The 23268-nt window shown below is 41.0% G+C and overlaps 1 long non-coding RNA gene across 3 annotated transcripts; it reads right to left on the bottom strand.

The window, feature by feature from the left end:
- Nucleotides 329-22819, bottom strand: LOC106510026. 3 transcript variants are annotated; one of them, XR_002343220.1, is made up of 5 exons: nucleotides 21074-22819; nucleotides 13780-14034; nucleotides 9385-9570; nucleotides 7253-7476; nucleotides 329-3873 (listed from the first exon to the last, which is right to left on the bottom strand). It is a non-coding gene; the product is annotated as an uncharacterized LOC106510026 (long non-coding RNA). The 3 variants fall into 3 exon arrangements; XR_002343219.1 differs by lacking the exons at nucleotides 329-3873; nucleotides 21074-22819 and adding an exon at nucleotides 17359-17635 and having other exon boundaries at nucleotides 7300-7476; XR_001308138.2 differs by lacking the exons at nucleotides 329-3873; nucleotides 21074-22819 and having other exon boundaries at nucleotides 7300-7476; nucleotides 13780-14770.

The raw sequence follows: 23268 nt of genomic DNA, 5'->3' as shown, positions 1-23268 counted from the left end.
GGCAAAGAAATCCTCAGAAAGAAAAAATCAAAGAGGATCTATGAAACAAAAACAGACTCAAAGACTAGAGAACAGACTTGTGGTTGCCAGGGGGTGGGGGGAAGGAGGGAAGGATTGGGAGTTTGGTATTAGCAGAGGCAAACTAGTATATACACAGGATGGATAAACAAAAAGGCCCCACCGTATGGCACATGGAACCATATTCCTATATTCAACACCCTGTAATAAACCATAACAGAAAAGAATATGAAAAAGAATGTGTATTTGTTTAACTGAATCACTTTGTTGTACAGCAGGAATAAACACTGTAAATCACCTATACTTCAATAAAATTTATATATGTGTGTGTGTGTGTATGTATAATATATATAAAAGAGGAAAGAGACTTCAAGAGCACAGATTCCAGAAGGAGAGGTTCACCTTTTTTTGAGAGTTCAGCTTCATCATTTTGTCTCCAGAACCTTGGTCACTCTGTCTCAGAAGCAGGCACTCTCTTTTATTGCATAATTCCAAGAACTGGAGCAAGACCTGAAGTTTAACAAAGACTCATCCAGCTGGGTGGCTGGACTGGTATTTGCAGACAGAAGGGATAGTAACTCTGAGTTGCCTGAAGAGAGAGAGAAAGGAAAAGTTAGTAGAGCTCAGTGTTTCCCCCAGAGGCTTTGAGCAAGGGCCACCAGGAACGTGGCAATGGTTTGGGAGACAGGCTGAAGCAACACAGCTTTAAACAAAAGTGGAAACTGTCAAAGCTTATATATTATTTTAATTTTGCTCCACCTTTTCAATATTGCATGGCCCGTGTGTTTAATATTTCATGTTTCTCTCTTTTTTTATCTTAAATTACTTTTTATTTTTCTTATTCTTTTCCTCAGCCTAAGAGTACCTTTATGGTTAAAAATGGTAGTTTATAACCCTTTGCCCTGGATAAGGTTATCTTTAAGCACTCTCATTTCCCTTTTTTGCTCCTAATTCCTTTCCACTGTATTATTCAGTTATTCCATTCTGTTGCATCCATTACTCACTACCTTTTTTTTTTGAAAAATTGATTCTGTAGAAATCGAACACCCTCATTTTTCATTTCTTGGTTGGAGTTACTTTGTAGAAACTCAACTAGATTACAGCTCCTAATGCACTGATGCTCTGCCTAGTGCATGCCGCCCAGCATGTTTATAAGTTCTGAATAAGGAGTCAAGTCAAACCTTATTCCTTTTCAAGATTCTCCTTTCATATAGCATTTAAGAAAATTGCCCAACCATCTAGCTCGCTTCTACTTAGTCCCTGACTCATTTCCTCACTGCTGAATGCCCCATCATCCTTCGCAGATTTATATTTTCCTACAAAAAGAGGAAAGTTAACCTGAAATTTAGTTGCACTGTCAGTGAAGCTGCATTCTGCAGCTGAGGTCTGGGGACTGCAGAGGTAGAAGGTCACTGGTCAGGCATCAGTCAGGCATTGGTCAGCCCTTTCTCCTCTCTGCATCCAGTGCCAACGTCACCTCACCTGTGATTTTGCTCATCAACAAATGATGAAAATGATTCTTAGTTTCCTTAAAGACATGGTGCTTAGTCTCTAGCTTTGTGCATAGTAAACACTCAAATCCATGAACAGATGCGTGACAATGACAAACGAATGTAACACAGACCCAACACAGCCGGCTCCTGTCTCCTTGCTTAGCTACTGTCTTCCCATTACCCGCTTTCCTGGGATTGTTATTCAGAACCCCTCACAGTTCCGTGAACGTGCCATGGCCACTCACACCTCCAAACCTTTGCTGAGTCATTTCCTTTCCACCTGCCTTCTCTGACTAGTGTGGCATCCCTTCCTTCTCCAAAATCACCCTTGAACCTCTGCCTCAGTTGGGTGGCCCTCCTATATGTGCTGAAAATGTCTCCATTTCTTTGCTCTAAAATAGTATTTCCATTGTCAGCTTGCTTGTCCTGCTCCTTAACTAGACTAAGGACAATTTAAAAACAGGGACTGACTCTCATGCATAATTACAATCCCAGCTCCTACCTGAATACTCAAATGGTGCTGTTTGGACTGAGTGAGGATAAGCTGACGATGTCCAGGTGAAAGGCAGGGGCGTTGCAGTATGGATAGTTGCCATGGGCATAGAAAGGAGTAGAAAGTACACAACAGAAAATCCTTCAGATAGGATAGTTCATTAGATGCAGGGCAATGGGAGGTAAAAAGTAAAACATGGCAGCGAGGAGACTGGGCAGATGCCTTCCCATCCACCACAATTGATTTCAGGTTCTTGTTTCTGTAACAAAGACCTAGAAGTTTAATTTCTTTAACAGACAGTAGTAGCTCCACACCATACAGCCCATGCACTAGCACTGTTATTAGGGAAATGTATTATTTACTGGAACAGGACAATAAAGTAGCTGAATCACTTTTTTAAAATTCCAAATAATTCAAAATGATATACAGGTCGTTAAAAAAAATAAAGTCCTAGAAGAAAAAGGGAGGACACATGGAACCATTCACAGTGAAGGCATTTGTTCATTTTCTCTTTTATTTACCTTACCCTCTCTCCTTCAAGCTGCAGTCCAACACAGGAACTCCTTTTCTAGGCTTCTTATTATGCAAGTGAAATTTTACCTGTTAACTACTGGGATAATCTTTCCTTAAGCCTTCTAAGACCAACAAAGTCTCAACTTTTTAAATTTCAAGATTCAAATTCTCCTTCTTGGAGTAATTAATCCCTTCTTCCAACTCTATCTCATTCTCCCTCTCTTTCTCCGTTTTCATATTTGTTCCTACCAACTGTGTTATATAGTAACAGCTCCCCCAAGCACTATTTTGGTGAACACTCATGACCTAATATTGGTTCTTTTTTTATTATTAAAGTATCATTGTTCTATTAATTTTTGCTGTACAGCAATGTGTCTAAGTTATATATAGATATATAGATATACATATACATACATATACACATACATATATATACATATGTGTTCTTTTTTATATTCGTTTCCATCATGGTCTATCCCACAAGATTGGATAGAGTTCCCTCAACTCTAATAACATCCCATAGGACCTGGAAAAATTTTTAAATCTCTGCTTGTCTCATGATCCTTCTTTCTCTACCCTTATGTAAATTCTGCCTTCCCTTCCAGATCTGGCATCCCACCCATGTCAATCAGTTAACAAACCCTCCTCTTAATTCTTGGAGCACATGTTTTCCATTAAAATAGAAAATAAGTGCTTATCTCTCATACATTTTTGGAGAGTCGCTTGGAGCCAGCAGAGGCTACCAGTATCCAGAGGAGAGAGAGCTGGAGTGATTCAGTAACTACTTGTTACATATAACGGACTGCCTCTGTGTTTCAAGCAACAACTTCGCTCCCTATTCGCAATAACTAATGATGTTTCCGAGAACATTCCACAAGAAATAGACTTTAGTCCAGCACATGACAGCTGCTTCCTACCATGTGGTTTTAACCCGGACTCTGGCTCTACCCAGCTAGAGAGCTAAGTGGTATGTGTTTTCTCATCTTGCTGTGTAAGTTAGCCCATTACTCTTCATATAAGAAGCCTTCATGCACTCCCAGGAGTCCAGTACATTAGGAGGTGACAGCACACTGGGAAGCAAAGACTCAATCTCCCACCCCTTCGCACCAGATCCCTCACTGACACTCCCGGGTGGGAAGAGAGCAGCCCATGCGCGGGGGGGAGGAGGGGAGCTGTGAAGAGAGAGGGGAGGAGCCCAGCCGGGGGTGAGGATCCGCTGCCTCCGCCAAGCGCAGGTGCACGAGGACCGCGTCTGGGAGCATGATTACCCTCATCATGCGAGCTGCCAGACGACTTCAGCACATTCTGTGGCATGTAAACTGCCTCCGAGAAAGAACGCTGTCAGCAGTGTCACTTCTAACGAGAGAGAAACAATATATGAAGCAGAAAAACAAGACAAACCCACCCACCCCGGCTGTACCCTACACATTTTGGCAGGAGTTTTGCCTTTTCTCTCCTCCTGACTCCTTGGGGCAGGAAGTCGCCCCCAGAAGGGCCCTGATCTAGCATGGCCTGACTCTGGAAGCTAGGGGTTAGAAAGAGTAGAAGCTGTGGAATTGCCAAGCCCCGGGTATCTAGATAGGTGCTGCACACCCCATTACTTCCAGACTACCTTCTTTTATTTCCCCCGGAATTGTCATATATATATATATATATATGACTTACATAATTTATATATAAATATATGTGTATAACATTTTTCCAGAGTGTCTTGTACCATATTCAACTTTTTTTCTCTTTTTCAGTTTAATTCAGCTATTTTATAGTTTTTTTTAAAAAATTATCTTGGTTAAAGAGATTTTCTAGCCTTTGCAAATGCTTTGAGGTTGTGGATACTTTACTTTTCTAATAAAATTGATAAGGTTGGAAGAGTATAGACTATATATGTAAGCTACATATACACACATGCCTACGTACATATAGGCACGCACATATTGGCAACATACATATTGGCATGCATATATTGCAGTGCATATTAGCATGAAGCGAATAATAAAGCAAAATGCATTCCATGGTATAGCCACTCCTTCTGGAAGCATTTTCCCTGTTAACAAACACCTTTCTATCCTGAACTTCCTCATGGAACACCTTCTCCTTGCCCATCTTCATTGAAATCTGGCTCTCACATGAGGCCACCTCCATCCCCTGCAGCTTTTTAGATGAATATGTTCATTTTCCTACATTCCACATTCCTTAGAGTATGTCAGGAAGCGGACTTTGTAACCGGACTTTGTAACTGCCTTGTTCCGCAACTGTCCTTCACTCTCTGTCAGCAAAACTGTCCCATGTTAATAGCACTTCGAGACATATTTTCAGCTTATGTTTCTGCTTATGTCAAGATAGAATGGTAAACCTCCCTCTCTGCCATAATTCTCCTTCCCTAACAACTCTCAGTTATTCCAATTCTTGGATTTATGACCTTTGTTTTTCTTCCCTCAACATATTACTCTGTTCTTGATCTTATTGTACTATTGTGTTTATTCCAGTAACCAAAGCATGCCCCCCTTCATAGAAAAAGATGCCACATTTATTGTCTATGCAAAGGCAGTTGCATGTTTCTTGTGTGCAGCTTTCTGATTACTATTTGAATACAGTCAAAAAGAAATTGGATTTTTTTTGCATGCCTGATTCCCTTTCATGCATGCTTTTGTCAAATTTTGACACAGTAAATACAGACCTCCTCCATGTGGACCCCAATTGATTAATTAAAGGGGAGATTCATTGCAAAATTGCCAGCAGCTGTTGGCTAGTATAGAGGCTGGGGAGTCATACACCAAAAAGGCTAGCAGTAGAACAGAACCATTTCTAGAGAAAGTGTCTGAATTTTGTGAAAAGTGAGTTCCACTTCCCAAATTGAGTCTTTTTTTCATTCCATGGGCTATTTAGAATATTTCATTTATTTTCCATATAAAAACAAGAAACTCAGATTAAATGTTTTCATTTTCTTCTTTCTTTCTTGCCCTCTCCCTCTCTCTCTCCCTCCCTCTCTTTCTCTCTCCCTCTCACTCTCGCTCCTCTTTTCCCAGAAAAAGGGTAAAGAAATGCTTAGCAAAATACATCGTTTAATACTGGATGTTTCCTCAGCATCAACAGGCATAGCCATGAAGAGCAGTTCATCTGGTACAACACCATGGTCATGACCAATGAAGGAGAGAAAGCAAAGACAACTTCCATTTTCAAATTCTCTGACTTAGGCAATCCCATATTCTGAGTTCTGCCGTCAATCAGGAATATGTGTGACCATGTGGAATTTCAGATCCATCCACAAAGGTAGATAAAAGAAGCTTCCAACAAATATTAAGAGGGAAGGAGGTCAAGAATAAGGATGCAGTCCATAGGCATAATTAGAAGTTGTGCAGAGGCAGAAGAGGAAGAAGTTAGTAGCATAGGGAAGCCACACAGGAGTATAAACTTTCTAATAAGTCATGGCTGTGGCAATTCCTAAAGGTCCTTCCTGATCCTCTCACAAAAGCTAAAGTTGACATTTTCTCCATCTGTACTCCACCTCTCCAGGAGCTCATAAATCTAGGCTCTGACCTAACTGTGATGGAGAACTCAGCTGGGAGAATAGGTTATCCCCTGAGCCGCTGCACACGGCACCAGGGGCCACCTGTGAGTCACAGCCTGTGGGAGGTTGGGGAACATCTGGCCAAGTTCATCTTTCTCCACCACCAACGAATCTGCCTCTCTTACTTATGTCTGTTTTAAATGTACTTTTCTCTCCAACACAGCATCTTTGGAACATCAGGATGTTGCATAATGACTGAGTGGAATCCAAGAACCAAGCCACACATGTAGAACTATGAGAAACCACATGTGCAAGAGAAAAATAACCTCAGCCTTAGTATTATTTTTCTTCTCAAAGCAGTAAATGTGTTGGAAGACACACTGAATATTTGATGCAGACTAAGAAGGGGTGTTGATGTGCTGGGCTTATAAACATCTGCACCAAAGGGACTTGAGGTATGTTTTCAAAATAACCTTCATAGCTCTCTTTCACTGAATGCCTACAAAGTGTCAGATGCCCTATAGACATCGTCCCTGGTTATCCAACATGGCTATAAAGGGGTTATTATTGTGCTCATTTTTTTTCTAATTAGAAAACTAACCACTGAGATAATAAATGACTCATCAAGTTCCACAGCTGGTAAAGGAGACAGGTAGTTTGGGATGTGGTTTCTTTTGTCTCCGAAGCCTACAGTCCTTCTATTCACTACACATTCTCCCCTATCCATCCAGAAAGGCTAAAACTGACAAGTGTTGACTCTCTGTGTTTGCTCAACTCCATTAAGCAGGCAAAGCCTAGACAAGGGCTATATTGAAGGCTGGATGTGTGAGTGTGTGTGTGTTTGTATGCACACATATACAGGTGGAGGATTGGGGGGAATAGGGGATAGAGAGAAAATAAAGCTAAGATATGCACATAGACTTTGACGGAGCTCTCCAGAGCTAATAATGAGGAAAGTCAGATGTGAATATGCCTTTTCTTTCAGTGGACTATTAATAAATGTTCAGAATTACTAAGGCTCAATGGTGCCAAAGCAAGCCAGAGACATCAATAAGTATTCCTTTTCTTCAGAAGGCTCTTTGATCCTCACCTGCAGTGGTTAAGAATTCACTAGCAGCATCTGCTGTCCAAAAATTACCTCAGTTTACTCTTATGGAGTCTACTAAATCTTGTAAGGAAATGGAAAAGCAGTAGTATCATCAAATTAAAGCCAGACCACAATAGTACCTGTCAATGGGGCCTTTCCTGCTGCCCTTCCTCTTCTTTCCTTCTCCTTTTTTTTTTTTTTTTTTTTTTTTCGCCTTGTTCAAACTCTCAAGGACTCAGAAATCGCAGCCGGCAGGATCAGGAATAATGAATAAGTGTGAAGGAAATGAAAAAGGAGCCAGTCAAAGCCCTTGCCAGACATAAGCTTTGGGTCTCCAGTTTGAAACGGACCAGGACTCCAGTTCCTCATTTTGAAAGGAAAGAGGTTAATGTTAAATAAAGGTCAGAGATTTTTATTATTATAAAACTAGACTTGATATCCTATGAATTTATGTGATACTGTGTTTGGGGCTGAGTGGGATTTCTATCAGCTAACAGTGGTTAGAAATGAGAAGAATCAAAGTGAATAGACTGGAACATGAACTCTCCACAGATGACTGGAGACCCCTTATGTCAACACCAAAGAAGACTCAATGGGAGTATATTCCAGTCCAGTAAGAGTGGTTTGTTTCCATTCTGCCTCTTGGCCAAGAGTTCTTAACCTGAGGCCCATGGCCCCTTAAAAAGAACAAAAAACATTTTATGTATACATGTACATGTGCCTTTTTCTGGAGAGAGAATCCACAGCTTCCATCAGGGTCACAAAAAAAATGTTCAAATTATTCCCAAGTCAGAGAACTCTAAACCCATAACAACCTTAGTCTTTGGCTTTAGATCTGGTTTGTATCTCCTCCATATGTGACATCGGTCAATACCTAGCTGATCCCATTTTACAGTGGACCTGAGAGATGGGTCACAGAGTGAACCATTCTCCAGAAAGCCCTTCTGACATGGTTCCAAGACATGTGTGGTTTAGATTTGGAGAAGATAGAAATTAGCTTTGAAATTTAGGATGTAGTTTTCTAGGCTATAGAAACTTACATCGTCTAAGAACTTAGTGGCTACTGGGGTTACCTCTGTTCTGACTACATTTTGACTCTTTTCAGTGAGTTGTGATGTACATGGTTTTTGAACCTGTGTTTTGACATAAAAATGCATGTAACAGGAATGTCTGGTTTCTTAATCTCAGGTCTTGGCTCCTGATCTTCCAAGGCCTTTTTCTCTCTCTAGTGTCTACAGGTGGATTAGCCTATTCTAGCTGTAGTTGGAAAGATAATATGAGTCCAAAGCATCACGTCTTAATGAAGCTAGAGCCAAGCTACTTCCACTTTTCTAGATCATAGGTGTTTTTCTCCATTTAAGAGACCATCTGATTGTGTTTCTGGCCACTGCAGCATCAGCTAGCTAATGGTCACAGCAAGAAAGTCATGAGCATCTCAAGCAAGAATTTAAGAAATTCTTTCGTAGAGCATCATAGGACACAGTTATATATATATATATTTTAGCGCCACACCTGCGGCATATGGAAGTTCCCATGCTAGGAGTCCAATTGGAGCTGCAGCTGCTGACCTAAGCCACAGCTGCAGCAAAGCCAGATCCAAGCTGCATCTGCAACCTACACTGCAGCTCACAGCAATGCCAGATCCTTAACCCACTGAGTGGGGCCAGCAATCAAACCCACATCCTCATGGATACTTGTTGGGTTTGTTAATACTGAGCCACAGTGGGAACTCCCAAGGATACAGTTAATTTGATACACAGCGAAGTAATTGTGAAACATTAACACTCTTTTAAGAATCAAGCATAGATAATAAAACTTAAATTGGTCTCTGGAAGAGATCAGTTAGCTGCCAGAAATAGTATTTTACAGTCAGTTCTCAACTATCCATATTCATAAAAACTGGCACAAAGAATCAAACATGGCAGATAATTTTTAAATAATTAGTATTTGTCTTTAGAACCCTTTATTTGGTTATTTACATCAAAGTTACCTTCCCAATAATGTTTTGTTTATATTAACATTTAAATGAGGATGCTCCCTGGCAAGCAGCAACTGATCACAGAGGGAGAAGACCCGTAATCATTCCAGGTAAGAGAAGAAAGTCAAATGAGAGATGAAAATTGTACTCCGTATTACATTTGCCAAACTCAACTAGTTGAGAATGAGCTCTAAGGATCTTGAACCTGCCCTTGACAGCAACTGCTCTCTGACCTCCCAGTTTTACACCAGCATGTATGTCTTTCAATTTTCTGTGTTTCTTCATAACACTTACCACACTGCATGTAATTATTCCCTCAGTTTCCATTTTCCATACTCGAGCATCAACTCCAAAGAGGCAGAACAGAGTTGTCTTGTTCTACATTTTATCCCCAACACCTCGAATGTTCATTGGCATACAGTAGGTATTCAACACATTGTTCATTGAATGCATAAAATCTGCATCATTCTTCTAAAGTATCTATGAAAAATGAGAATTATTTAACATTACACAAAATATGTGATTAGGCCCCCAAGAGAAAGCCTGATCAGGATGGAAGCCCCATGAGCTCAGGGACCCCAGTGGTTTTGTTCACTACTGAGCACCAGCTGGGGGCACAGTGCTTGATATTGTAGGTTCTCAGAAATTAGAATCGAGCTAGTAGGGCTGCCATCCCCACTCAGCCAAATTATACATGTGCTTCACCTATTTAAGAGGCTACCTCAACTGTGTCCTCAACATCGACCAGCTAACAGTCACAGAAGCTGTTTGGGATGACAAATGAGAATAAACAAGAAAAAGTTGCAAGACTCTGACTGTGTGTATCTTTCTCACCAGCTTGCAGAGAGACAAAAGGGAGATATGGGAGTTTGAATTTTAGAGAGGCTTGGTAGGCCTGAGAGTTCAAGAAGACTTGCCCAACTAAGAACAGAACCTGGGAGCTCCTGATGTTTATTTCAATGATAAAGTCATGTTCCCCTCTCTCTCTTCTTTCTCTCTTTCTCATGGTCTCTTTCTCTCCCCTCCCCCCTCTCTGTCTACAGTTGGCCTAATCTCTATGCATCTATACTTCAGCCATCTTCCTTGGGCCCATTAGGGCTTCAGAATCTGTGCAGCCAATCTATCAAAGTATTCTTTTTTTTTTTTTTTTTTTTTTGTCTTTTAAGGGCCACACCTGTGGCATATGAAGGTTCCCAGGCTAAGGGTCAAATTAGAGCTGTAGCTGTTGGCCTATACTACAGCCACAGCAACACTGGATCCTTAACCCACTGAGCAAGGCCAGGGATCGAACCTGTATCCTCATGGATGCCAGTCAGATTCATTTCCACTGAGCCATGATGGGAACTCCATCTTTTATTTTTTTAGTTTTAATTTTTCATTACTACTACACCCTAGTGTTCTATACAGTGTTCAGAATGAGAACTTTGCCCTTAGAATAAAGGTGGTCAGTGGTGCACTATGTATTTCTGCTCTGAGATTCAGACATGGAGGAAACAGTGGGGGACCTGAAAACAAGTCAATACAGGCCCCTAACACCTTCTCACAGCAAAACAAATGCCTGTGAACCTACCGTCTATCTCAACAACTATGGAGACCACCTAGTGTGGTGTCTTCATTTTACAAACAAGGGACACTGATGCCTGGGGCAGGGAAATGGCCATAAAATTTCAGAACTCAGAGTTCCTGCTATGGAACCATGGCAGCGTCTTGGGAGCACTGGGACACGGGTTCAATCCCCAGCCTGGCACAGTGGGTTAAGGATCTAGCATTGCCACAGTTGTGGCTTGGGTCAAGACTGCAGCTGGGATCTGATCCCTGGTTCCAGGAACTCCATATACCAGGCGTGGCCAAAAATTGAAAAAAAAAAAAATCAGAATTCACATGAGATGCCAAGAGTCATCTGGGATCAAAGAAAACACTTTCTCTTTGCAGCAACACTCACTCAATGAATGGCTCCTTCCCTTCAGTGTGCAAATAGGCAAAATCTACCCAAAATTGAAAAAGTTAATAGCAACAAGATGAAATCCCTGTCCTAGCTTTTTCCTCTAGCAACCACCCTGTGTATTCTTCCTTTCATAACCAAACTTCTAGAAATAGAATTTGGCAGTTACTGATTTTATTTTCTCCCCTAAGTTCCTATTCAGAATCTCTCAACTCTTGTCCAGCTGCTAAGGGATTCATTGGCTCCAGATTCCAGCATTTAACTTATTCCTTCTTCTCCAAGATATCTGAGTTCACTTGTCCTCTTTGGGAGCTTTGCCAAAAGCCTAAGAAACAACTCTAAACCTCTCAGTTAAGTAAAATAATATTTATTACTTTGAACCTAGCGGACTCTTGTTCCAACAGTAATACAATTTCACACCTGTGTAGGTGGGACCCAGCTGACAGTGGACTCAATAGATAGGTGGAGTTTTGACAAAATTTTCTTCTCCCAGAAACTCAAATCGTCCTATTCTCCTGCCATGTGCAGCCAAGAAAAGTAAGTCAGAGCCTGGTGCTGTAATGATGCACTGGCATGTGGATCTCAGGTTCTCACCCCCAAATAAACATTTTTTTAATTCAATTCAATCTTCTAACTTTTGTGAAATAGGCAGGATATCAGTCAAAATGAATTATTCATGTCATTCAAATCAGGTGACATTCTTGCTCTATCCATCACCATGAGGTTGGGAAGGAAAGGACAGGTCCGATCTTGACTAGAAAAGTGTGGGCTTTGCTGTTGGTATTTCCATGATCACCTGCATCAAAAGTGACAAGGGGAGCTAAAGATATGTCTCAGCTTCAGAATTTGTCCTGGCACAGCAGAAATGAATCCAACTAGGAGCCATGTGGTTGCAGGCTCAATCCCTGGCCTCTCTCAGTGGGTTAAGGATCTGGTGTTGCTGTGAGCTGTGGTTTAGGTCACAGACACGGCTCAGATCTGGCATTGCTTTGGCCATGATGTAGGCCAGCAGCTACAGCTCCAGTCATCCCCTAGTCTGGGAACCTCCATATAAAGACAAAAGACAAGAAACAAAGAAAGAAAGAAAGAAAGAAAGAAAGAAAGAAAGAAAGAAAGAAAGAAAGAAAGAAAGAAAGAAGGAAGGAAGGAAGGAAGGAAGGAAGGAAGGAAGGAAGGAAGGAAGGAAAGAAAGAAAGAAAGAAAGAAAGAAAGGTGGGAGGGAGGGAGGGAGGGAGGGAGGGAGGGAGGGAAGGAAGGAAGGAAGGAAGGAAGGAAGGAAGGAAGGGAAGGAAGGAAGGAAAGGAAGGAAGGAAGGGAAAAAGAAAGAAGGAAAGAAAGAAAGGAGGGAGGGAGGGAAGGAAGGAAGAAAGAAAGAAAAGGAAGGAAGGAAAGGAAGGAAGGGAAAAAGAAAGAAGGAAAGAAAGAAAAAAGAGAGAGAGAAAGAAAAAGAGAAAGAAAGAAGGAAGGAAGGAAGGGAGAAAGAAAGAAAGAAAGAAAGAAAGAAAGAAAGAAAGAAAGAAAGAAAGAAAGAAAGAAAGAAAGAAAGAAAGAAAGAAAGAAAAAGAAAGGAAGGAAGGAAGGAAAAGAGAGAGAAGGAAGGAAGGAAGGGAGAAAGGAAGAAAGAAAGAGAAAGAAAGAAAGAAAGAAAGAAAGAAAGAAAGAAAGAAAGAAAGAAAGAAAGAAAGAAGGAAGGAAGGAAGGAAGGAAGGAAGGAAGGAAGGAAGGAAGGAAGGAAAGAAAGAAAGAAAGAAAGAAAGAAAGAAAGAAAGAAAGAAAGAAAGAAAGAAAGAAAGAAAGAAAGAGAAAGAAAGAAATGTTTCAGCCTGGGTTCCACTGACAGCAGAGCCTGGACAGGGGTGCTTTTTTTGAAAAGAGAGAGTTAAGGAAAGACAACTGTGACAGGACAAATCTGGGAAGCCACAGCTTGTCACTGCACTGACCATTGCTTTACCCTAAGCAGCAAAGACGCACAGCTGGTGGCTCAGCACGTGCAGCCACTCAGCCACCTGGGATGACTCCAGGCATGCTGTGCAGAGAAGTTGCTCAAAGCAGTCCATTCAAGGAGGAAGGAGAGAAAATTTATCTGCATGGCTCCTTCCCACTTCCAGCATTCCAGCTTCACCCCACTCGGAGTTCTTTCCCCAAATTCTAAGTCAGGTCACCCAACTCCCTTGATGGCTGCCAAAGAAGCCCATCCCTACAGTGTCCTTCTGCATCCAAGCCTGGACATGACTGGAAGGGCCAAAGACCCCGGGAGTGTAGCTGGACAGCCTCAGGTGGCAAAATTGCACAGGAGCCCAGAGGACCAGTCAGGTTCAGAAGCAGCTGAGGGCCTGGCAAGCAGGTGAGGTTTTGAGAATCTGATGAAGTATGTAAGATTGTATTATACTATAGGAGTTTGGATTAAAACCATGTCCAAAGCACAGAAGTATATCCTCCTTCTTCAACTTGTGCCAATTATCTCTTTGTGCTGAGAGCCTGGATTAAATCCCTAAGGACAGATTATGGCAGATCTTTAACCTAGTCATCCCAAATGCTCAAGTCAAATTACGTCATATGTATCTGAGTGTGAGAGAGTGTTAGTTTGTATTATAAACCCTTGAAAAATACCATGTGATCTACAGCAAAGGCCACCAATGAGTGCCCAAGCAGCAAATCCAATGAGTACATTTTAATGCTACTTAACTTGCTCTCTTTACTGTATGTCATGCAGCTGAACACTTTTTCAATATAAACATTTTCCCTACCTTGGATTCCAAATGTGGATCTCTTCTGATTCTCCTCTTTCTTTTTAGTCTTCCTTAGCAGATACTTTTCTTCTGCTGACTTCGCGAAAGCTGGTCTTCATTGGGTCCCCTTCCTCAGCCTGATGCTTTTTTAGTCCCCATGTTTTTCTGAAGGAATCTCAATCTTCATCATTGCCTAAAATTTCTCTTCTGTACTACAGATTCCCAAAGCTCCAGACATGTGAATAAGACATGATCTTGGCCCTCAATAGGGAACTGAACAAAGACATCAATTACTATGACAGAGTATAGGAAGTACTGTCCTAGAAGGTGCTATGATAACATTTGCACCTGGAACACACTCATCCTGAAGAATTTGCTTCAACTGATTTGGCACCTGGAGAATTTGCTTCAATTGATTTAAAAGGATAAGAAGGAATTCTTTTTAAAAATGAAAGGAGGGAGTAAATTCCAAGAAAAAACTCCCCCAAAAAAACAGAGGACCAAGGAAGCATGGGATCAGAGAAAAAGAAATGAATCTGAAAGGAGAGCATGAGCAATCTACAGAGACGCGAATGGAAAGGCAGGCAGGGGAAGGACATCAAGGTGTAATGTGTCAGGCCACAGCATCTAGACATCATCCTGACGGCAGGATACAGACAGAGTCACTTTTCAGTTTACTAAATATTCCTTATTGAAGACTGTGGTTTGGAGGGGAAATGCCATGAACGATAGAGACCAACCACGAGAATGTTCCCACAACCCAAGCAAGATACTCTAAACCATTATGAGTTTGGCAACAATGATCTTTGATTTTCCCATCTAAAGTAACTTGCACAAGGCAAATTCTGGGCCAGCTCCAATATTTTTGACTACAATGAATTTGCTTAATTCTCAAACGTTTACTTGATTTCTGAATATAGGCAACTGTTCTTTCAGGGTTCTTTAGCAACTCTGGGAAATTAAAATTATTTTGTAACTGTCCTAATCACATTTTTATCTAGAAGTTCCTTGTGATTTTTTTTTTTTTTTTTTGGTCCTTTTAGGACTTCACCCATGGCATATGGAGGTTCCCAGACTAAGTTTTGAATCGGAGCTATAGCTGCCAGCCTACGCCGCAGCCACAGCAACACCAGATCCAAGTCGTGTCTGTGACCTACACCATAGCTCATGGCAATGCAGGATCCTTAACCCACTGAGAGGGGCCAGGGATTGAACCTGAATCCTCATGGATACCAGTTGGGTTCGTTAACCACTGGACCTTGATGGGAACTCCCTTTGCGATTTTTTTTAATTCATTAAATGATGTTTACTGAACAGTTACAAGAGAAAAAGTCCCCAGTGAGTTACTGTGAGTTGTACAAAGACGACTAAGACACAAGTGTCCAGGAAGTCACAGTTCAGTGGGAGAAAATCAGAAAGAGCATCAATTATGAAAGAGGGCATATGAGAGAAGAGCTAAGACCAAGCAGAGTGACATGCATAATGTGGAGGAAGAAGGATGTAACCATGTTTGGGAGGTCTGGGTTGGGCAGGGCCTTGAAATCAATAACGCAGGATGAAGAGACAGGTGAGCATGACGTCACTGTTAATCAGCTAGGCTTGGTCAAATGGAAGATGTGCAGAGGGACATGGTGGAGGAATGAAAAATGAAGGACAGATCAGGAAAGTTGAAGATCCAGGTTGAGGCCATAGCAGTTAAGCCTTTTGAGCAGACATCTTCTGGAGCAACTGTGGTCTCTATGAGGGCATTCCACAAAGCCATTTGTGTAAACTGACTCAGCAAAGCATTCCTACAACTGTTTGCATTGAAGCTAATTGAATCTATCTTCACTTTGACAGCACTGCCTTCTTCTTTTTAACCCTAAGACAAGAGTTTCCTCACAAGTAGCAGCTGTCAGAGCAGTTACCTTGGTGCATCTTCAAATGTTCCCAGCCCCGGATGATACCTGAACATGAGCCAGCTCAAATGAGTCCCCTGGGTTGTCTAGATGCATATTTCTTTTCACTTAGAGGAGCCTCCATTACTTTAGATTTTAGAGGGCAAGGCTGCTTTTTTATGAAACCTGTATGAAATCAAATTTTCCTAATAAAACATCAATATGCAACCTACTAAAATCCAAGGGACCAAAAGCTAAAATACACTAGTTAAGAGATAAGTTAATTTGTTGAATTAATGTCCTAAATTGAATTGATTGAGGAGAACTAGAAATAAGATCAGGAAGATTTACCTTCTTTAAGGGAACCCCGAGGAACTCCACCTCAAAGGTTGGGGGCGGGGGAGGGAAAGAGAGAGAGTGGGGGACAAAAACTAGGGACCAAGAACAAGCCAAAATATACTCCAGACAATTCCAGACCCTGCCCTCCAAAATCTATTTTAAAATGATGTTATGCATGTCACTGCTGTGTGTCCTTTATTAAGCAACTCTGGCAAAACATAGAAATACTTGATTTCCTAATTTGATGGTATAATCTACGAATTTCATCAAATGTTAAGGTTGTGAAAAAAAGTTACGTTGCTCTGTCATTGTTAATTTATATTTATCCTGAGTTTATGTCTGGAATTTTTTTTTTCCTTTAAGGGAGGTTCCCAGGCTAGAGGTCGAATCGGAGCTATAGCTGCCAGCCTACGCCACAGCCACAGCAACACCAGATCTGAGCTTCATCTGTGACCTACACCACAGCTCATGGCAACACCGGATCCTTAACCCACTGAGCAAGGCCTGGGATCAAACCTGCAACCTAATGGATGCTAGTCAAATTCATTTCTGCTGAGCCATGATGGGAACACCTGAGTCTAGGATTTTTGTTTGTGTGTTTGTACATTTATTTTTCCCAGGTTCCTCATCTATTTACTGTAATTTTATGTTTTTGTCAGTGAAAAGTCCTTACTACCTTCAGCTTCTTCCTTGCTTCCTGTTAATCCTTCCTTCTTCCTGTGTCCTACCCGCCCACCTCTTCCCAAGGCCAAAACGGTGGACAGGAGCAAGTAAAAAGGAAGCAAAGAGAGACTTCAGTAAGCATGTGATAGAAATGGATCCTATCTTTCCTCACACATTTGGAATTTGGAACCACTTGCTCCATCTTTTCTGTCACCCCCCAGTGTGTTTATGACTTGACCTAAGTGCAGGATATGACATGGAGGGTGAGGGGGGCTAGGCCATGTTCTACATGGCTCCCCATTCTTTCTTCAGTATATAAGAACCATAGGAGTTAAAGGTTTCTGTAGCACTTCCCATGGTCACTGTAGGTACAATTACCACAAACCTGGTGTTTAAAACAATAAAAATTATTCTCTCACAGCTCTGCATGCCGAAAGTCCAAAATCAAGCTGTCCACCAAGCCACACTCCCTCATGAGGCTCTAGGGGAGAATCCTTTCTTACTGCTCTCAGCTTCTGGTGGCTTCTGGCATTTCTCAACTTCCTGTGGTTGTGGCTCCATCATTCCAGCCTCTTCTCTATCTTCGCATTGCCTTACCTTCTGTGTCCTTTCGTCTGTCTCACATCTCCCTCTACCTTTCTTTCATAAAGACATCATAAGGATTTAAAGTCCACCCACACAATCTAAGATGATTTCTTTATTTTCTTGACTGACTTACATTTGCAATGATGCTTTTTCTAAATCAGGTAATATCCACCGAATTGAGGAATTAGGGCTATCTTCGTGGAGGCCACCATTCGAAGCACTACAGTGCCCACGGAAATGGAGGTAGCTTTCATGATGGCTCCCAGAGCTCTGCCTCGAGGAATCGACCACCCTTCCAACCAGTGCCTGCTGTCAAAACTCAGCCTCTGTCCACCAGTGCTGAAGAGAAATGTGGAGACAGAGTTTGGGGCAAAGGAGAAAAAAAAAAAATAGCTTTATTGCTTTGCCAGATAAAGGAGGCATGCACAGCAGGCTAATGCCCTAAAGACCATGCCCTCCCTTGGGAGAGATTAGGAGGTGTTTTATTGTTTGGAAGTAGAAAATAGGGCCACAGATAAGGATCAGGGTAGATGCAAGCTTTTCATTCTTCTTCAAAGTTGGTATTTAGTGGCTCCAGGACTGGTCCTCCTCTCTTGTTTTCATTTGTTGGGTGTTTTAGTTCTGCAGAAGAACTCAGAGATATTGTTACATATACTCCTTGAGGAGAAACCAGGACCCTGCCCAAAGGTTGTACTATTGTTTCTTGACTGTTCCTCCCTACTCTCTGCATCCCCTCCCTTCCCTGATCAGAAACTGTTAGAACCTGCCCTTTGGAACTCAGGAAATGTCATGGAGGTTAAAGTTTATTCCCTAAAAATAAAAAATGCGGGACACAGAAAGCCTTGTGCTCAGGATTCCCATAGGGCCCTGTTTGGTTTCATGCCCACAAGTGCCATCCCAAGTCTGAGTCAAAGCACTAAACTAGTTGATGTGTTTCTAAAAAGCAAATGGCAGTCTGCTCCTATCTGAGAATTTAGGTTATGAAACAGCTGATAAGTAATTCTTTCAGCAGAAGATAGGACTTTTGAACACTAGGATTTAGGTACTTTATTTACATGTCCCTTGTAAACTATTTTCATATGTACAGGCTATTGTTGCTGTAAAGTCTTTTGGAAAGAAACATGTTCAAAATGGTAACATTTTACCTCAGAAATGACACAGAACCCTTTGCCTTCATGGGGACATTACATTTCAAAAGAAGGTAGATATTATACTGTCTTGTATCAAATACCCTTAAGATTTTTTTTTTTTTTGAAACTGTAATATAAAACATCTTTTTCTCTGGCTCTAATCCAATTTCTTTGAGTGATGTGTAAACCTTAAAATTGTTTGTAGCCCTGTGTCGGTATCCATTACTTTTGAAATGACCCCTGCATTTCACATTCTATATAACGTTTTCCTGTCTTCTCTGAGAATTGCCAAAGATCCTTCACAGGCACACTAATTGCTTGTGGCACCCGCAGTCCTTTCGAACACTGGCGTTTTCTTGGTGGATCAGTAAATACTCTGTTATTTGGAGGAGACATTGTTGCAAAACACTTTCCCTGAATCTCACTTTCTACTTAAACATCATCATCACACTGGCCTGAGTTACAGTTGCACTGTTGCCTGTGCATATTGGACTCAATATAGATTTGGTGTTATAGTAGCTTCGGAAACAATTCAGTCAAAGTATGAGTAATGATTTTTTTGTGGGTATATTAATCTCACAGAAACTAAGCATTGCATTTTAGACAATGAAGCTTGCAAAAGACCTCTCAAATCTATATTTTTTAAATGCTTTATATTATGTTCTTCCAAAACACACCCTGCTGACCTTTAAGCACATTAACCTCTGCAGAGAAATTTCTAGAAATCCATATTTTGTGCAAAGTCTCTAATTCAGCATTTAGTGAGGAAAATAGACTGTAGTTGGTGCTAAATTGTCAGCAATTCATCCCTTTCTGACAGATTTGCTGAATGACAAAGAAGAGCATTAAGCTTGTCTTAAAAGAAAATGCAGCATGGCTAAAAACACTGGTTCATCCAAGACAAATGTTCAAAAAACAGGCACACTTTAACACAGAAATATCTGATTTGCAAAGATTCCAAATATAAATTATAGGTTCCAGTCTGTCACCAGTACCATGACGATACTCAGGGTTGTTTTCCAGCCTGACGACAATCTTTGACTTATCTTTCGTGGCCATGAGATAAATACCCTCATTTCCCCACCCTCTTCTCCCTAACCTCCTATTTCTTGCCTTTTACCCTTTACATCTGGGTGAATTTTAAACTGGTCTTCCTTTTTCTTGAGTGAAATATATTTGACATATAACACTGTGTGAGTTTAATGTACAACACGTTGATTTGATACATTTCTATATTGCAATATGAATGTCTAGCTGACATCTCAACTCATGAAATAATTACCATTTCTATTTTGTGGTGAGAATAATTAACATCTAGTCTCTTTGCAAGTTGGATGTATAATACGGCGTTGTGGTCTGCAGTCATTGTGCTGTGCATTAGCTCTCCAAGACTTATTTATCTCCTGGTTGTGTGTCAGGCTTTTCTGAAGGGTCCACACAACCTCATCACTCTCCATCCCTCCTTCCCCAACAACCCTCCTTCAACTTTCTCTCTGTAAATTCATAAAATTTTCATACTCTTTTTTTTCTTCCGACTTTGTTCCACTCATGAGTCAAATAAAATGGCTATAGTTATGACTGTGAAGCATACATGTAGCATTCATAACATCACTAAATCAAGGGAAAGGAAAGCCATATATTTAGAGAGGAAATATGGTGTAATAAGGGGCCAGCACATCAAACACCCAGTCCTTTGAAACACCCACAAAGCTTTCTCTCTCTAACTTAATGTCACATTTTCCTTGGGTTTCACTGATTTGTTTCTAGTGTGGCCATTCAATGAAATTCAAAACTATTTCTTACCAGTTTTTAAGTTTGATGTTTGCTTATTTACCAGCTTTATACACATATTGTTTTCTCTCTTTTTTAAAAAAATTTGTAGGCATTCCCATTGAGGCACAGTGGAAATGAATCCAACTAGAATACATGAGGGTTGGGGATCCAGCATTGCCGTGAGCTGTGGTATAGATTGAAGACATGGCTCAGATCCTACATTGCTGTGGCTGTGGTGTAGGCTGTTATCTGTAGCTCCAATTTGACCATAGCCTGGAAAATTCCATAGGCTGTGGGTGTGACCCTAAAAAGCAAAAAAATAAAAATAAAAAACTATAAATAGTAACTTGTTTCACTGTGCTAATAAGGCTTTATATGCTTTCAAATTAATTCTTTCATAGCTGGGCTATTTTTCCTATCAATATACTTGATCAAGATACAAATGAGGAGTTTCCTGGTGGCCTAGCAGTTAAGGATCTGGTGTTGTCACTGCTGTGGCTTGGGTTCAACCCTTGGCCTGGCAACTTCGCATGGCTTGGGCAAGTTCAAAAAACAACCAAAAAACAATCAAAGATGCTAGTGAATGCCTAGATTGTGACCCATGGGCCAGCTTTTTCCCATAGAAAAACTTCATCTATTGGATACTGTATTTAGATAATTAGCAACCAAGGATTGCTCATTTGGGGTGGGGGCAGTGGTTAGATTTCCTTCCCTCGAAATTGAAAGAGTTAATAATTTCAAAGATTCAGAATTCCTTTCAATTTGTTTTCCCTTCCTTCTTTCTGTGCAAGCAAACTAGATGTTCCCTGGTGGTCTAGCGGTTAGAATTCAGAGCTCTCCCCATGCAAGCAAATTAAATGCTCTAAATCTACTTAAAAGCTGATACTTCCTCACAAATCTTGGAACTTGGGGGAGGAGGAGGTATGATTAACTTGGTGAACTTACAATTCCACATTGGATAGCACATGTCTCTGTTCATTCCTTATTCTCTTTCTACTTCTTTGTTTTCTACTGAGCAGTGAGCACCATAAGAGCAGGAATCTTGCATATCTTGTTTTCCCCATTGTTCCTAGTACCTAGAACTGGCATAAAGATGATATTCAAAAAACAATTGTTGAACAAATAAAATGTGTAATTAATTGGTTAATTATTTTTGATTATTTAGGTTCTGGCTGGCTTTGCTTTTGCTTGGTCATCATTAAAAAAAAAAGAAAGAAAGAAAAGCTGAGCATGTGTGGTAGGCTCAGGATCATAGAATTTAGAGCTGAAAGAGAACTAGAAATTATATTATTCAAAATATTCATTTTAGAGTTCTTCCTGAGGAAACTAGGGTTGCAATAGGCTAGGTAATATGATGCCCAAAGGTCCATCATGGCTGGATAATGGTCAACTGCCATCCTAACCCTTAAATCCCTGATGTCTCATAGAATTAAGCCTCCCTGGATTAGACAGTTTACCCTTCCCATATAAGGAGCTATTTGGGGGAATCCTGGTGTAATCTTGTAGGCTCACCAAAATATACGTAGATCACTATTTACAAAACAGGACAGAAAAATGAGATAAGGGATTGTATGACAGAAGCAGAATTTTGTCTTGTATTATTTTCCCTTTGCCAACAAGCTTCTATATCCTGGAGACAGTGACTGGAGGGAAAACACAAGCACAGGCACTGCCATGTTGATGGGGTCTGGGTGTCAGACATAGCTGAGCTTGGGAGAGATCTTGGGGCTCTGTATGCATGCCTATTCTGTATGCATGCCTATTCCAGTAACAAGGGGTTTTTGTAGTCATTGTCTCACCTCATGTCCACAACCACCCTGTAAGGTAGCAGGGAAGATATTATGCTAAGTGGTACCAATGAGGAAACTGAAGGTGAAAGTACTTTGGTAAACTGCCCAACGTCACACAGATAGTGGATGATAAGAATCAGAATTAAGTCCTCCTACCTCATGGCAGTTCAATGCATTGTTCACCCCTCAAACACATGAACTTTCTTGGTCTCAAGTTGTCTTTTTTTTTTTTTTTTTAACCTGAATTAGTGGGATTCTACCTATCTATCCAACAGTCCCTAGATCAGAATTTAAGCTCTTGGCTAAGAGGTATACATGGTAATTCTTCATTTTTTTTTTCTAGGGAGGGAAAAGGAAAAAAAAAAAATTGCTCTTCCTGCTATTCACAGGGAATGAATTTTTCTTTTTATGAGTCTTCGAATGTCATAAATCCTAGAATAATATACAGTCTCAAGATTCTGTGCTTTCAAGTTATCCATTGCAGAACACACACTGTGCTTTCTCCTCCTCTCCCCTCCCTCTGCTACCCACAAATGCATATATACAGAGTAAGAGACAGCACACACCCCTTCCACCTGAAACTTCATCATCACAAACTGTGGATTAGACTAAAACAAAGGTAATAGAAGCCATTTGTGGGGCCTAAGTAAATGACCATAGGAAGTAATACTGTGAAAAATAACTTGAATGGGTGTTGGTGGATGAGGTAAAGGGTGATAGTTGGATCATGCAGGGAGACTCTGCTAGAAAAGGAATATGCAAATAGGAGGAGCTATAGGAGGTGCTAAAATAGGGAACAAGGGAGTTCCTATCGTGGTGCAGCAAAAATTAATCTGACTAGTATCCATGAGGATGTGGGTTCAATCCCCGGCCTTTGCTTAGTGGGTCAAGGATCTGGATTGCTATGAGTTGTGGTGTAGGTCTCAAACGAGGCTCAGACCTGGATTGCTGTGTCTGTGGTGTAGGCCAGCAGCTGCAGGTCTGATTCAGCCTTCTAGCCTTGGAAAGCCTATATGCCACAGGTGAGGCCCTAAAAAGCAAAAATAAAATAAAATAGGGAACAAGTTGCTGAGACTAGAAGGAAGGTAGAATGAACAATGAAAACCCCTTGTTACTTCTGGTAATCTCAGCAGTAAAATGTCAAGGGAGTGTTTCAGTTGCTAAGGAAAATACCAAGGGGACATTGGTGAGAAGGTGTTGAACTGCACCCTGCAGACATACAGGACCTTCCTAAATACTTGCCCAGCTTTAAGTCTGAAGAACTAGCCTGGATCAGCAACAGAGACATCAGTGGTTTAATGGAAAGGGAGTTTACACATCTGACACAAGGTCCTGGAGCAACACCCTGCT

The sequence above is a fragment of the Sus scrofa genome, chromosome 4 (assembly GCF_000003025.6).
Source record: "Sus scrofa isolate TJ Tabasco breed Duroc chromosome 4, Sscrofa11.1, whole genome shotgun sequence".
Taxonomy (NCBI): domain Eukaryota; kingdom Metazoa; phylum Chordata; class Mammalia; order Artiodactyla; family Suidae; genus Sus; species Sus scrofa.
Note: the sequence above shows the minus strand (reverse complement) of the source record. Positions and strands in the feature narration are given on the sequence as shown.